General features: G+C 39.7%; 1 long non-coding RNA gene across 1 annotated transcript in view; it reads left to right on the top strand.

Moving 5' to 3' along the window:
* LOC136097266 (uncharacterized) overlaps positions 1 to 9,744 on the top strand; it is a 20,094-nt gene extending 10,350 nt beyond the window's left edge. Inside the window, exons 2-4 of the long non-coding RNA XR_010650765.2 lie at positions 2,269 to 2,350; positions 7,081 to 7,207; positions 9,482 to 9,744. This is a non-coding gene — a long non-coding RNA (uncharacterized lncRNA). The remainder of the gene's footprint in view (positions 1 to 2,268; positions 2,351 to 7,080; positions 7,208 to 9,481) is intronic.
* Positions 9,745 to 13,217: the final 3,473 nt, after the last annotated feature.

The following is a 13,217-nucleotide window of genomic DNA, read 5'->3' as shown; positions in this document are numbered from 1 at the left end:
TTTGTGATGAGCAAACTGAGATAAATGCCCTGTCTTGGTCTAGATTTATGGAACCCAACACGTCCCACTCCACAGGACCTGAAGTGCCATGGAGTCACATTAGTCAGAAGGGTCTGAGGATGCTTCTTGCAGAACTGGTACCGTTAGCTCCTGTTCCGCCTGGCTAAGCAGACAGAGCCCTATTCCTTGGGTATTTTATTTTTTAATAGTGATTATGAATTCTTCACACATATTTCAATTTTGGAAAGAACCTCCTCTTGGTTTTTAGATTAATGAAAAATGAGAGTTGCATCAGCCTCAAGTCTTCGTCCTGAGTTGCATGGGAAATTAGAAAGCTTTCTATAGCCTTCATTATTTTCATTTTGTTCAGCATGTGCAGCTGCAGGCACTGGCTTCCACTGTGAGGGCACACCTTTTTGGGTGATCTGTCTTTCTTCAGCAATATCGTATTATACGATCAAGATGTACTGGAGGGGAAGGCTGCAACCCTAGAAAGTGTCTCTTCCAGCACGAGTCCTTTTTGCTTGTGGGTTGGGGGGGAAGGGAAGGGAGGAAACCTAACAGAAGGCAAAGACTTTGCTGATTTATAGTGCAACTACCTCTCTTCTGCTCCAGGACCACTGGTCTGGAGTGGGTAAGTTGCTGGTGCTGCCATGATAAATTGAAACAGAGTTTGGATGGCTGATTTTTATGCATGAGACTTGACAGCTCCGCTTACAAAATGCAGGACTATGTGTGTGCTGCACATGTCAGGCAAGTGGCTTCTGAGCAACATTTTCCTCCTGTCTCTTCTGTTCCTGTTCTGCGCTGGGTAGGATGAAAGAAAGGCACCATGTATAATAGCTGATATGTGAAGCTTCAAGTGGTCTTGGCATTTTGCAGCCTTAAGTGCTGAACAGCTGACTATTTTTTTAATTTATTTTTTTCTGATTTTAGAGATCTTCAAACTGAAAAGGAATTAAATGGGGGGGGGGGGGAAGGAGCCTTGTTCTGAAGAGTGTGTGATCTGTGATTGCCACTATAAGCAAAGCTGAAACTAGTTAGAGCAAACTAGTTAGAGCAAAGCTTTGCTATGATGCCTCTATTTTCTTTTCTGGTCGAAGTTGTGAGGCCACACAGTTATTGTCATCTGTCTGTCAGCTTGGATGTACTAGTTTTTAAAAGCTATTTCTAATCAATACAAATATTTTAGGGAATGTTTTAGGCATCAGTGGGCAGAACTGTAATGTTTTGGGCATTAGAGACTGGAAACAGGAGGCAAGCAATCACAGCTTCAAGCACTTTGACAAATGTCAGCAGAGCAAAAACCTGGTTTTGATGGACAACTTGTAGGACCCTTAACTCATCTGTGCTCAGAATTTTATGTGGTAACACTATGAATGACTTAAGACAGGAAAGAAATTACACAGTTGAGAGAAATAAATATGACAAGGGGGAGTGGGAAATAACGCTGAACTCTCACCATAGAAAGGAAGGAGATGGAAGAGTTGCCCAGGGACCTTTGAGAGTAAACAGAGGTATGTGTGATGAATTCGGTCCTAGAAATGCTGCTAGTCTGCAATCCCTTAGCAGTTGAATTCTCTGCACTCACAGAAGCTGGGGATACTTTTTCACTGCTTTTAGAAAACAGAGAAGTAATGTTATTGTAGCTGTGATAACTGGCTGTCCTCACTGTAGGAATGATTCAGGTTGTTTTATTAGAATCTACCCATGAGTTGGTGAATAAAATGTCAGCATACTTCACTACTCATAGTGATAACAAAAGAGCTTGTACCACAGACAAAATTTTTCCTGGGCTAAGAATAAGTACCATGTCCGTCTACAGCATATTCTTTTACAACATATTCTTTCAAAGCAAGTCTCATGAGCATCGTGTTAACATGCTTTTAAAATTGTTTCATTTCATGTCTGCCTGTGGTATTTCTCAACTTAGCCTAGCTCCCAATATTTGCAAGGAGATGTACATGAATATACATACCTGGCTCATCCCTCTCTACCAAAATAAATAGAGATCCTGAGCTGCATTCCTCAGCATATTAACCTAGCCCACCCTACCTGTTTTTCAAAGGCCAGAGAGATAAATCCTGTCCTAATCTTCTGGGTTGCATTTTGCTACAGTTAGATAAATTTCACAGAAAAATAACAAATTCCATAGAATAATCCACCTTCCTAATATCACGTGTCACCAAAAAACATGGCAGGAACTGGAATGTTGCTTGTCAGGTTCAGGTTTAATATCTCATTTCTTCCCATTTGGTTCCTTCATAGATTCTGTGCTTGCCTCAGGCAATAGCAGCATGTTTCTTCATGATGAACTGTGATCGGTTATCTGGATGCTAGCCTTATGAATGTAAGTGGCATTTCTGTTGGTTTGGTATGAGTCTTAAGAGGTTTGTTTGGTTGTGTTTCCTTTTTTTTTTTTTCTTCCTAACTGCTGGCTGGATTGTTCTAGCCTCTAGATTAATGTACTCTTTCGGTAGCACAGCAAACCGGCCTCAGTGTGTGTTACTGTTACAGATATTATGATTTTTGCCGACTGACTCACCTTTGGCATGTGTTAATAGAATTGGTAGCCCTGTCAGAACACAAAACCATACATTTGGTGCAGCTTTCTCTTATCTACCCAACCGATCTCTCACATTGAAACAGCCTGGGCTCTCTTCTGAATACACTTGGTCCGATCTGGGCTTTCAGTCTTAACAGACTCAACCAAGTTGAATTGTTTGTCCTTGCGGAAACTGAGGATTTGAAAACCACTTCCTAGAACTTCACACGTTCAACCACAATCAGATTAACACCATCACTCTCTGCAAATGAGCCACGAGAAGCAGGACTCTAAAAGAGCTATGCATTTCACTTCCATGGGTTAAAAATTACTCATCTGGAACCTAAAAAGCCTCTGTGATGTAAAGAGAAAACCGTCTTTTCTTCCACTGTTCAAGAGATTTGCTCAACACGTGTTTCGAGAGACACGTGGAAAGATCTATAAAGATCCCACTCAGTTTGTGAACAGTATGACTATAATTAGTAATTTCCCAGTCTTTCTAAGGCCATTTCCAACTTGTGAACAGCTTACTGCTTTCTTCTGTGCAAAGAGGTTTATTTCTTTACTTGCATATTGGGCCAAATTGTATTTCAAGTTAAATACAATGCTTATTGGGGTGCACCTTTAAAATTACTAGTAAATTCAAGTAAAGTAGAAAAATCCAAGAATTTTACTGAACTTATCAAAAGATCTTTTTAAGTTTTGTATATATATATATATATATATATATATGTTGACCAGACCACATATAGTTTAAGTGAGAAAGTTTCATCTTAAATGTTTAACCCAAAATACGCTTGGGAGCCATGATTTGGATGCAGCCTTCTCTAGACCACTAAGGTTGAAGAATAAATTCTAGAGCTGAAAAGGTGGGATGTGACATGTACTCAGAGGTGTGGACTCCCCACGAGCTTTTGTTTAGAGAAATTAATGTGCAGTACTTGCCCCCTCTAATTGTTAATCACACCTGTGCCGATATGTTTGCTTGAGTTTATTTCATGCAGCTGCTGCAAGTCCAGGCAGCCAGATGGCAACCTGGCTCTTCCAGCATAAAAACCAGAAAAAATAAAAGAACTAGGAAGGTCTCAGATCACCATGTAAGGGCCTGATCCTGCAGGCACTGGGAGTTTTGTATACGAAGGGCTTGTAAAGTCGACTCCTTTGCATGCTTCAACCTAATGCAATTAGCGTACCCTTTCATTTTAGTGCTGTTCGCCATTACAGGTGTGGTCAGATATTTTTAAAATCGAAGCAAACACCTTAATTCAAATTTTATTATCTAATCAAGATATAGAAACATTTAGACAACCAACAAAAGAAGGGTTAATTTTCTTTGTTTGGTTTCTGCCTGAAAATGCTGGATGCCTTTGAAAACGAGATATTTTATTTGGGGACCTAATTTAAACTTCCAAATCTGAGATTTTTTTTCCCCAGCCTTCCAGGTAGGTTTGGCATGTAAGCCATGTATCTTGCAGTGAGAATGTTGATTTCACAGAACACCCAGAACAAATATGTCAAACTTTAATGTCTGTCTTTGGTATTTGAAGTAATGTAGAAGGCAAAATGTTATTCTTCTTATAAGGAGACCCAATTACAAGCAATATTTTTTTAAAGTGTATATGTTTACAAACTCAGTAGCAGAAGAAGTTCCTGATTCTGAGAAATTATAAACATCAAAATAAAATTGTGTTTACAGTGTATTAATTAGTTGTATGAGGATAATATATTAATGTGATGGAAAAAATGTGCAAGTGTGCAGCTATGCCAGCCTTGGTCCTCTTCTCAGAAAGGTCAGAGGATAAAAGTATTATTCCCTGTCAGGCAGCCAGCACCGTTTTACAGTTGTTATTAGTTGCACTGAGCATAGAGGAAATGAGCTCTTGCCTTCAGCTCACAAAATCAAAACCTGAAATGAATTGTGTAAAACATTCAGATTGGATCTCTAACGTACTTGAAATCAATCTTAATTCAAGTCCCGACTGGCTCTAAGCACTTGCACCTATTTGCTGGAATTTTGTTTGTCTGATGTTTTCCAGCAAAAGTGGATATATATATTTTTTACCCGTGTCTGAAGATTTGCAAACTTTCACAGGTTTTCATGCTTGGTATTACAATGTGATCTGTGCTTTATACTTTTTTTAGCTGATGCCATCAAGGGTTTGCAAATATTGCTTTGATTTTTCACAGTTGAGGTAAGGCTTGCTTCAGCTGAGGTTCTAACCTAATCGAATGGACTGCGAGATACCTCCATGTATATCTGCACCCATAATGAATTTGAACCAGTCAGGTGGTCTGTATCCTTCTTGTCTGCCTGCCAACCTGTCTACCTTCTCATGTTGTTTAATCAGCCACGTTTTGTCTAGCCTAGGGTGTAGCTGTGATGTTGAAATGCTTTAGGTAATGGCTGCTACTGTGTTCTAGAAGTCTGACAGAGGATGTATCAGTACTGCAAAATACTTAAATATAAGCTTCAACTGAAATCAGTTAATTGAAGCTAACTAACTCAGGTTAAAACAGCAGCAAAGATGAAGTTATTTGAACTTCACGCAGAAGCTTGTTTTCAAGGCAACACAAAACGCTTTGCAAAACGGAGATCAAACTGCTGCAAAAGGCATGAAGTAGAAAAGCAGCAGGAACTCTGGCTAGTGGGTAACCAGTATTTCCTGATGGTTTATACCCTCTTTGCTTGTCTTTCGTATTGGGTTTTCGCAGGTGTTTATGTGTGTCCAACCTACAGCTGCACCCCATTTGCTGGGTACCCAGCAGCTGGCCCAAAATCTGTCACGTTGTTCTCAGGAAGATGCAAGCTATGCTTGGTTAAGACTGTACTTCCCCACACTGTAACCTGTTAACATATATTCTAATTTGTGCTAAACTCCAAGCTACGGCATCTAGAAGTGAAAGGAAGCTTGCCCTATGCAGCCTGTTAAAAGAGCTCGTCCAGGTTTGCTTTGCATACCTCTGTTATGTGGAAACCTGGCAGAGATGGGGCAACCAAATTAAACCAATTATCAATAATACACTGTTCAGCAAATGCTTCTGTTCCTGGCAGCATTAGCAAAGTGGCAGGAGCAATTCGAAGGCCGCAGTCACCACAACAAAGCGCTGGCAGCACACGAACGATGCAGCAAGAGGCCTCATGAAGGACAACGGGAGGGGGTGGGGAAGGCAGAGGCGAGAAGTGATTGTCTGTCTCCTGATAATGGGACCAATTTTCAGTGCAGCTATGCCAGCTGAGCTCCAGGGAGGCACCAGGGAATCCAGCTCAATGGGCTTTAATTTGTGTGTATGTGTCTAGATTATATATGACAGGCATGATTCCACATGCCTCCCAAATCACGGCGCTGTACTTAAACCCTAATACATAGATAATGCAGATGGGAGACAATCAAAGCAACCTTTGTCATACTGAAAACTGAAACTCTTGAAGGTAGAGTTTAATCAATCTATTATTGGAACTAAAATTCCAGCTTTACTGTAGTCACTGTGTTACTGGGTGCCATATTTAATTCATGAAGAAAACTACGAGTTTTAGAATAGAAATGAGACTCAAAATTTGCTGGTTGATGCAGAATGTAAGATTAATTTTCTGTCAGTCCTGGGCATCAAAGAAATAGGCAAGAAAAAGAAAAATATCTTTCTTGTCTCTTTCTGGATTCCTTTTATCAGACTCTTAAAGATCTCAAAAAATGTTACAAGAAAACACTGCAGAAAGGCAGCTGTAATTCACTTCACAAGATGCATCTCTGTTTTTACCAAAAAAGGTTTTTCTTCATTTCCTTTAACAATGTATGTAAATGTCAAGCATCTGTAGACTGAAGATTTCAGCATTATTCAAATATATATTGATAAGAAAATTATTACTCCTCTATGGTTTTGATAATATTACTTTGTTTTTGTTCTATTTTTCAGATAGGTGAATTGCTAGGAGGTAGCTGTATATCACTTGTACACACACGTATAATGGCAAGGAAGCATTGCCCTTGTTCTTGAGCTTCTATGTTTTCCTACAGCTTTGGCAAGATTTGCTTTAATTAAAAAATAAAGAATCTGCTGATCCGAAAGAAAATACCACAGAGAAATAAATCTGGGTTATATTTGGCTAATAAGGAAACAGAGGACGGTGCCGGATGTGGAGGTGACCAGGATGTTCCATTCCAGCTTTCCTTCCTCATTTAACTTTTCTTTGGCTGCTCCTGCCAGAAACAATGCACGAGGGCTGGAACAACAGCAGGCATGGAGATTTTTGATTACCTGCCCCTCTGACACAGCAACACAGCAGCAACCATCCATCTTCCTTCCTGTAGGGTCCTTCTTTCCCACCCCTGGGATCTTCTTTCTCCTGATGTCCTATATTTTTCCCCATGTATGGTTTTACAGATACTGTCCCAGCAGAAGTTGCTGGTAAACTGGAGAGTCGTAACAGTACTTCAGGATGACAAATTACGCAGTGTCTTCCTGTAGCCCAACAAACTCTAGCACTTCCACACATTGTGGTTCATGTGTTTGTTCAGATTCTGGTTTTTCTTCTGTAGAAAAGCAGAAGAATAACTGGACCTCACGTTGGCAAGGAAGTGACATCCACACATGATATTTTGAGCACCAACCTCTCACTGACTCATGAACCTGGATCTTGAACTCTGTGGTTATCTGGGTGCAGACGTAAGTACACGTGCTTAAATTTGCCGAAGTGCCTGGGGACAGATTAATTTGTATTATATGTAAGAGTTCAGATTCTTCTTATACCTGAGCTACTTTGCTTGGTGATCTAGTTGGCTTGTCCTGAAATGTAAATGGTGAGTTTGGAGTCCAGTGCAAATGTGACCCTCTGACTAATGTGACAGTAGCCTTTATGCCAGAATTCCTCATATCTGTGGTGGAGGCAGCATTTCTGTCCTCCACAGCAAGGTCTGTGGAGGCATGAAAACATTTTAATACTGAAGGGACAAATCAGCAGCATAAACCACAGATTTAAACAAACCACCATGCTGTACTCTGTCCTGGTAACCTCTAGTTGCTGCTGCATGCTGCTGCTGCCTTTTTTTTTGCACTTCTTTTGTGCTGATTTAATTTTTAAACACATAAAAGTGTTTAAACACCTACTACATCCCTTCTAAATAAACCTTACCATTTATTTTTAGAAACACCTTTAAAACATAGAACAATTAAACTGACTTCAGTGAGGTTAGCAAGGAAAGTCAAACATGAGTGTTGGGAAGGAACAAAGATCCTCACTGTTACAGTTTTATTGCAATTTTTGTGGTATATATATATTTACTTTTTTTTTAAGTTCCTGCTGGGGCATCAGGTGAAAACCCTTCAAAAGAAGGTTTCTTAACTTTGTAAGAGCAAAGAAAGACTTGAAAACATGAACTCTGCATGTTCTGTAACTACAAAACAAAAATATTCACAATTCAGATTTCAGTTTCACAACTTTTAATGCAATAGGACAAGTGCAACATTTTTTGAAAGCCTGAATTATTATTATATTTTTTTAAACTGCAGGCAGCATGGTTTCAACTCATTATTCTTGCTTAAACTTCAGAGTCTGGAAATTCAGGTGAATAGTTTTCTCCTGAAATCATAAAAACTCTGTGTTAAAAACAAATAAACAAACCAACAAACAACCCCCCTAATTAATCAGGAATATTTAAGTAATATTCCTTTTTTATGGTAAATATAAAGTAATAATAAAATGAATATACTCAGTTGGTGTTCATCCAGTTAAAAGGAGGGTGGTGGTGAAACCAGATTAGTCATTCCTAACTTGGACAAACCCTGATTTTGTCTATATTCATAATTTTTCCATGGTAACCAACATGGATTATTGAGTTACAACCATTTTGCTGGCCTCCATGTGTTTCTATTAACCCTCAGGAGAACTATTTTGGTGTTAAATACTGCCAGGCAGTGAGTAACCATTTTTCCACTTTACCAAAGGAATATGTGGCTTTACTTCTTCGTTGCATGAGCAGAGCTTCATTCTCAAATTCATCTTTGGTGAACGAATCCGACTCATTAACCCACTGGAAAACTATTCTCCTCTCTGGAAAAATAAAATAAAATAAAATAAAATAAAATAAAATAAAATAAAATAAAATAAAATAAAATAAAATAATAGGTTTTCCTTTGTGATTTTTATCCTGGAGCTGACCTTGCTTAGGATTTAAAGAGCACAAGTGGTGGTATAAGACAAACAGAATGGAAGAGGGGCATAAGCAGAGAAGTGAAAGGGGTGACCTCTTAATTTTCCATGGCAGTGAGCTGGTAGTTAAGCTTGGCCCAGCCATTTCTAATATTTCATCACCAGTTTTCTTTTGACATGGTTTCTTTATGTAAGGTTAATATATCCACAGCAGTTGCAGTAAAGATAAAGCTGCTAGCCTGGATTTACAACATTGAAAATGGAAGCAGAATTCGACCCTCAGATTTACATTTTCTGTAACTCTTAACATTCTTTTTTATGTGGTACTTAAGTTCTCTGTTGTTTCAGGTATTTAGATTGCAATCATACCGGTGTTCCAGTAGCCAAGTGTTTTACCTTTAGAGCCAGGGATTTGAAGAGAGTAACGTTTCTACTCAGTTATAAGGCAAGTGTACTTAAGGCAAGTGGCATTCAGTCAAACAGTTTAGGTTATTATCATCCCAGTCTGAAGCTTTTAAAGAAGAAAAGGAAACAATACTTTTGTTTGGTTGGCTCAGTGACATAATTTGTTAAGGACAGCTGACCCCCTACAGATGCCCTGGTGATCTGTGCAGCTGAGGACTTCAGGGGTGTTTGACTTCAGTAATAAGGACATAGGACATTTTCATTAAAAAATCAAACTGCTGTTAAAGCCAAGTTGGCATCTTCCCTCTGATAGTGATGGAAGTTTTGGTTCATTAAATTACTGTATTTTTGGCTCCTGTTTAAAGGGTGCATAACCTTTCTTTCAGAAACGAGCTACAGTTGGAGGAAAGCATTGATGTGTGCTTGCCCGATGTGATTGCTGTAACAGAGGTGCACAACAAAGGATGCGTTTGTCTGCCCTGGCCCTCTCCCATCATGGCTGGTGGCTTGAGATGACCTCCATCCAGCCATGGAGCCCTGGGGCTGACCACAGCATGGGGGTCACCCACTCTGCGCTGGGTCTGGGCCTACTCAATGCACCCTAGGACACATATTACCACAGCACATCGGACTAGTCCCACCTCTGCTTTGGGCAAGCAAGAATCCTTTTTCCTTCGTGATCCAGGCACTTAGGTATGGTGAAGCTCTTCTCTCTAGTGTGGTGGGTTTGGGGATCCTGCCCTGGGAAGGTACGAATTTTCTGAACCCAGGAGTTTGCATTTGTACGGCACAGTCATTGAAGTGCTGGAGGGTTGGTGGTTATGGTAGCTGTTATTTCTACTCTCAGTTCAGTACCATAAAGACAAAATCTTGTATTTTAGAGTTTCTGTGCTTCAGAAAATAAGTTTTCATCATTAGCACTTCAAACATTATTCACTGAACCATATTGCAAATGAGAAAGGAGAAAATGTCATAGAAAGCATTTGCAAGTGCCAGGAAGTAAATAGTTATTGCTGGGGCATCTGCTCGGAAAGTTGGCAGCCTCCAAAATAGTTATAGTTTAAATTCTACTTCAGATAAAGTAAGAACTGATATTGGTTTGATGTTTGGTGTTGATTGATACCTTTTCTGAGAGAAATGCTGTTACCTCGCTATACTAAGATCAGTTTGTGATTTTAATACACATTTTCTTTTGAAAAAGTGTAATTAAAAAATAAGTAATACCAGATATACATTTCAGAAAGAAAGTGTCTGTCCCCTGAACGATACATCAATTATGGTCTAAAAGAGTGGTAGATTATAACATGCAGAGAGCCCATGGCTCACGTGGTGCTGTTTCTCTCCGCTTTAAGCTGGTAAATCCCATTAAAATGAAGCTAGAAACAAATTCCATGTATTTTTAGTATTTTCACTTATTTTCGCTCTGTGAATGCAATTACTGTGACTGACACAAAAATGGCTTAAAATCATGAGTGAAGAAGGAAGTGGTCTCTGCCACTGTGCGGGGAGGGTGTTGATCCACCAAGCGCTCCCTCTCATAGCATGTGGCTCGGAGGCTTCAAAGAGCCTCTGAAGACTTTCCAAAATCCTCACTCTGAAGTATTTACTGTTGGCCAACTGGTTCCTCACTGGGAAGACTTTGGATACCGAGATGAAAATTGTCATGTGGGAAAAAAAACCCTAATCTGAATCAGATCAATTAGTTATGCTACAGTTGCTCAGTTACAATCCTTTTCCCAGTTAGGCTCCTTCTTTGCTAGCTTTTATAAATTCATTGGAGTTTTCTTGGCAATTATAAGGGAAGTGGCTTTTATATAATTTTACTTTATGATTTTTTTTCATTATATTGATGACCCAGGGTGTTCAATATCTACGCTCCTATAAGAATACTTAACCGCCTACTATCCTAAACTATATAAGTCCTTTCAGCTGCTTCTCCCAGGCACCCCTGCTCAAGTTGGAGTTCGGCTTATAATTTTTGCGGAGTTTACCTGCTCAAGTCCAGTCTTTTCCGATGTTAGAAATTATCACCCACATAGGAACAGTGATATTTTAACTTAAACTACTGAAATCAAAGTATGCTGATGCCCAGGGCTGCAGTCACAAAATGGACTCAGAACCCCCTGTTCTGCTGGTCCACCATGCCAGGAAAGGAGTGACTTCCAGAATAAGGCCAAAGCAGAAGGCTTACGACAGCAAAATTTCCAAATGCTGTAGTTATCCAAGAGGGAGTACGAGCCCTTTGCTACTTCCTAAATTGCTTTCACAGGAGACTACTGAAATAATGCTATTTCTGGAACTTAGTCTTGTTCTAGTTGTTCTTTCCTTTACCGTGGTGGGCATGTTCTCTTTCCTTCATCTTACTGTTCATACTTTCTTCTTTCAGTTGCTTGTTTCTTTTTCTGTCTCGTTTAGGTGTTTTCTCTTTAAATTGCTCTTCCTGCCAGAAAAGAAATGGGTCAGTACAAATATAAGTAAAATAAAGAACCTGTCACTACCTTGATTCTGGAGACTGGAAAAAAGTGTTTTCTAGTGACTGCTTCTTACAGGTATTATTAATTACGGAGCACAGACTTAACAGTTGATGTGGGGAAGGTTGCACGATGTACTTAGTTATTTTTGAGAATTTGTTTATGTATTTGTAAAAATCCGCCAAAATCAAAAGTTGGCGAGCATATAAATACCTGAAAAACACAGCCATAATTTTGGTACTTTCTGATTATGGAGCACCTGGCTTTGTAACCTTACTTTTTAAATAGAATTCTTTGGTTTGTAATGGTACTTCCACAGCAATTAAAGCTCCCAAATATTTCCCATTTTAGAAATCTATCTTTCAGGTGCTTATTTCTTTGTCAAGTCTTAGCTGTTTGGGTTGAAACTTTCTATACTTGTTTTCTGCCTCAGACTGAATCATTTTGGAAATGATTATTAAAAATTGTACCGTTTTGTTCAAGAATGGTCTCTGGACAGAAGTTGGTGAGAGGTTCTGTTTCTTATTTACATAAATAAGAAACAATTTTTATTGCTTTTTCTTTGCTTTTTCCAAATCCTCTGGAATTAGAACTGGAACTAAAGGTTTGGCAAAAGGATAGTCTGCGGATAAAAGAAATACTGCGTACTGTCCTGTGAAGACTCAGATAGATTTGGACGAGCTACACCTCTGAAAATCTTTTTACATATGTCCAGAAACTACAGACTTCAAAAAGATTCATTTCAGTGGCCTCAGGCTGGAGGTAATGGGTAAAGCAGTGAATATAGGGGGGGAGGCACACCCGTATATGTTGAATCAGGCTCGCATGATAGAGGCCATACCTCCCAAATCACGATACGTGACCATGGAGGCCCAGCAGTCCAAGGTGACAGGGAGGATGGGTAAAGGCAGAACTGAGGTGCTGCAGCTTCCCGTGTGTTGGTTTGGGAGGAAAATTGGGAGCTTGTGAGTTAACAGGCTCAAAGTCGGGGAGTTTGGACATGGAAAGATTAAAGACAGTCAATTTTCTTTCTCTGGGAAAGCTCGCTAAAACCTCATACAGCTGTTTTGCTGTTGTTTTCTTTACCTCTGTTACTAATGGAAATACAAAGCTGGTCACTTTGCACAGAAGGGCCAGTGTAGGGTTTGGAGCCCTTAATGCATATGCCCACTTGGTCACCTCAAATGTTGCTGCAGTGTTTGGCGGTTTCTCTCAGGGAACTGGTAAGCCATTGCTTCTTTTATTTAATAATTATTTTTACATTTATTTCTGAGAGTGCCATCTCTCTTTGGTGGACAGTCTGATTGTAGAAACTACAGCACTTAAAAATCACCTAATAAAGTCTGAGGAGCGCTCTGGGATTCATTTGCTGAGTGACTGTACAAACGAAAGGCTGTTAATTGTGCGCCTGGCTGCCACGTGCAGTTAATCCCCAGCGCAAAAGCGCAGTGAAATGTGCTCTATGGGCAGTTCCGATCCAGAAATAACCAGGAAGGAAAGAACAGAAGCTCAGGGCTACCTTCAGGCTGTGTGATTTACACTGCCCACGAGGATATCTTGCAATGCTGGCCATGTATTTTTCAGCTCGTTGCCAATCCTCGTGCCATCGCTGAACCTGATAGTGAGGCTGGGCCTTTGTAATTCTATCCAG

This window comes from Patagioenas fasciata, chromosome 1 (assembly GCF_037038585.1).
Source record: "Patagioenas fasciata isolate bPatFas1 chromosome 1, bPatFas1.hap1, whole genome shotgun sequence".
NCBI lineage: Eukaryota > Metazoa > Chordata > Aves > Columbiformes > Columbidae > Patagioenas > Patagioenas fasciata.
This window is presented reverse-complemented; position numbering and strand designations above follow the sequence as displayed.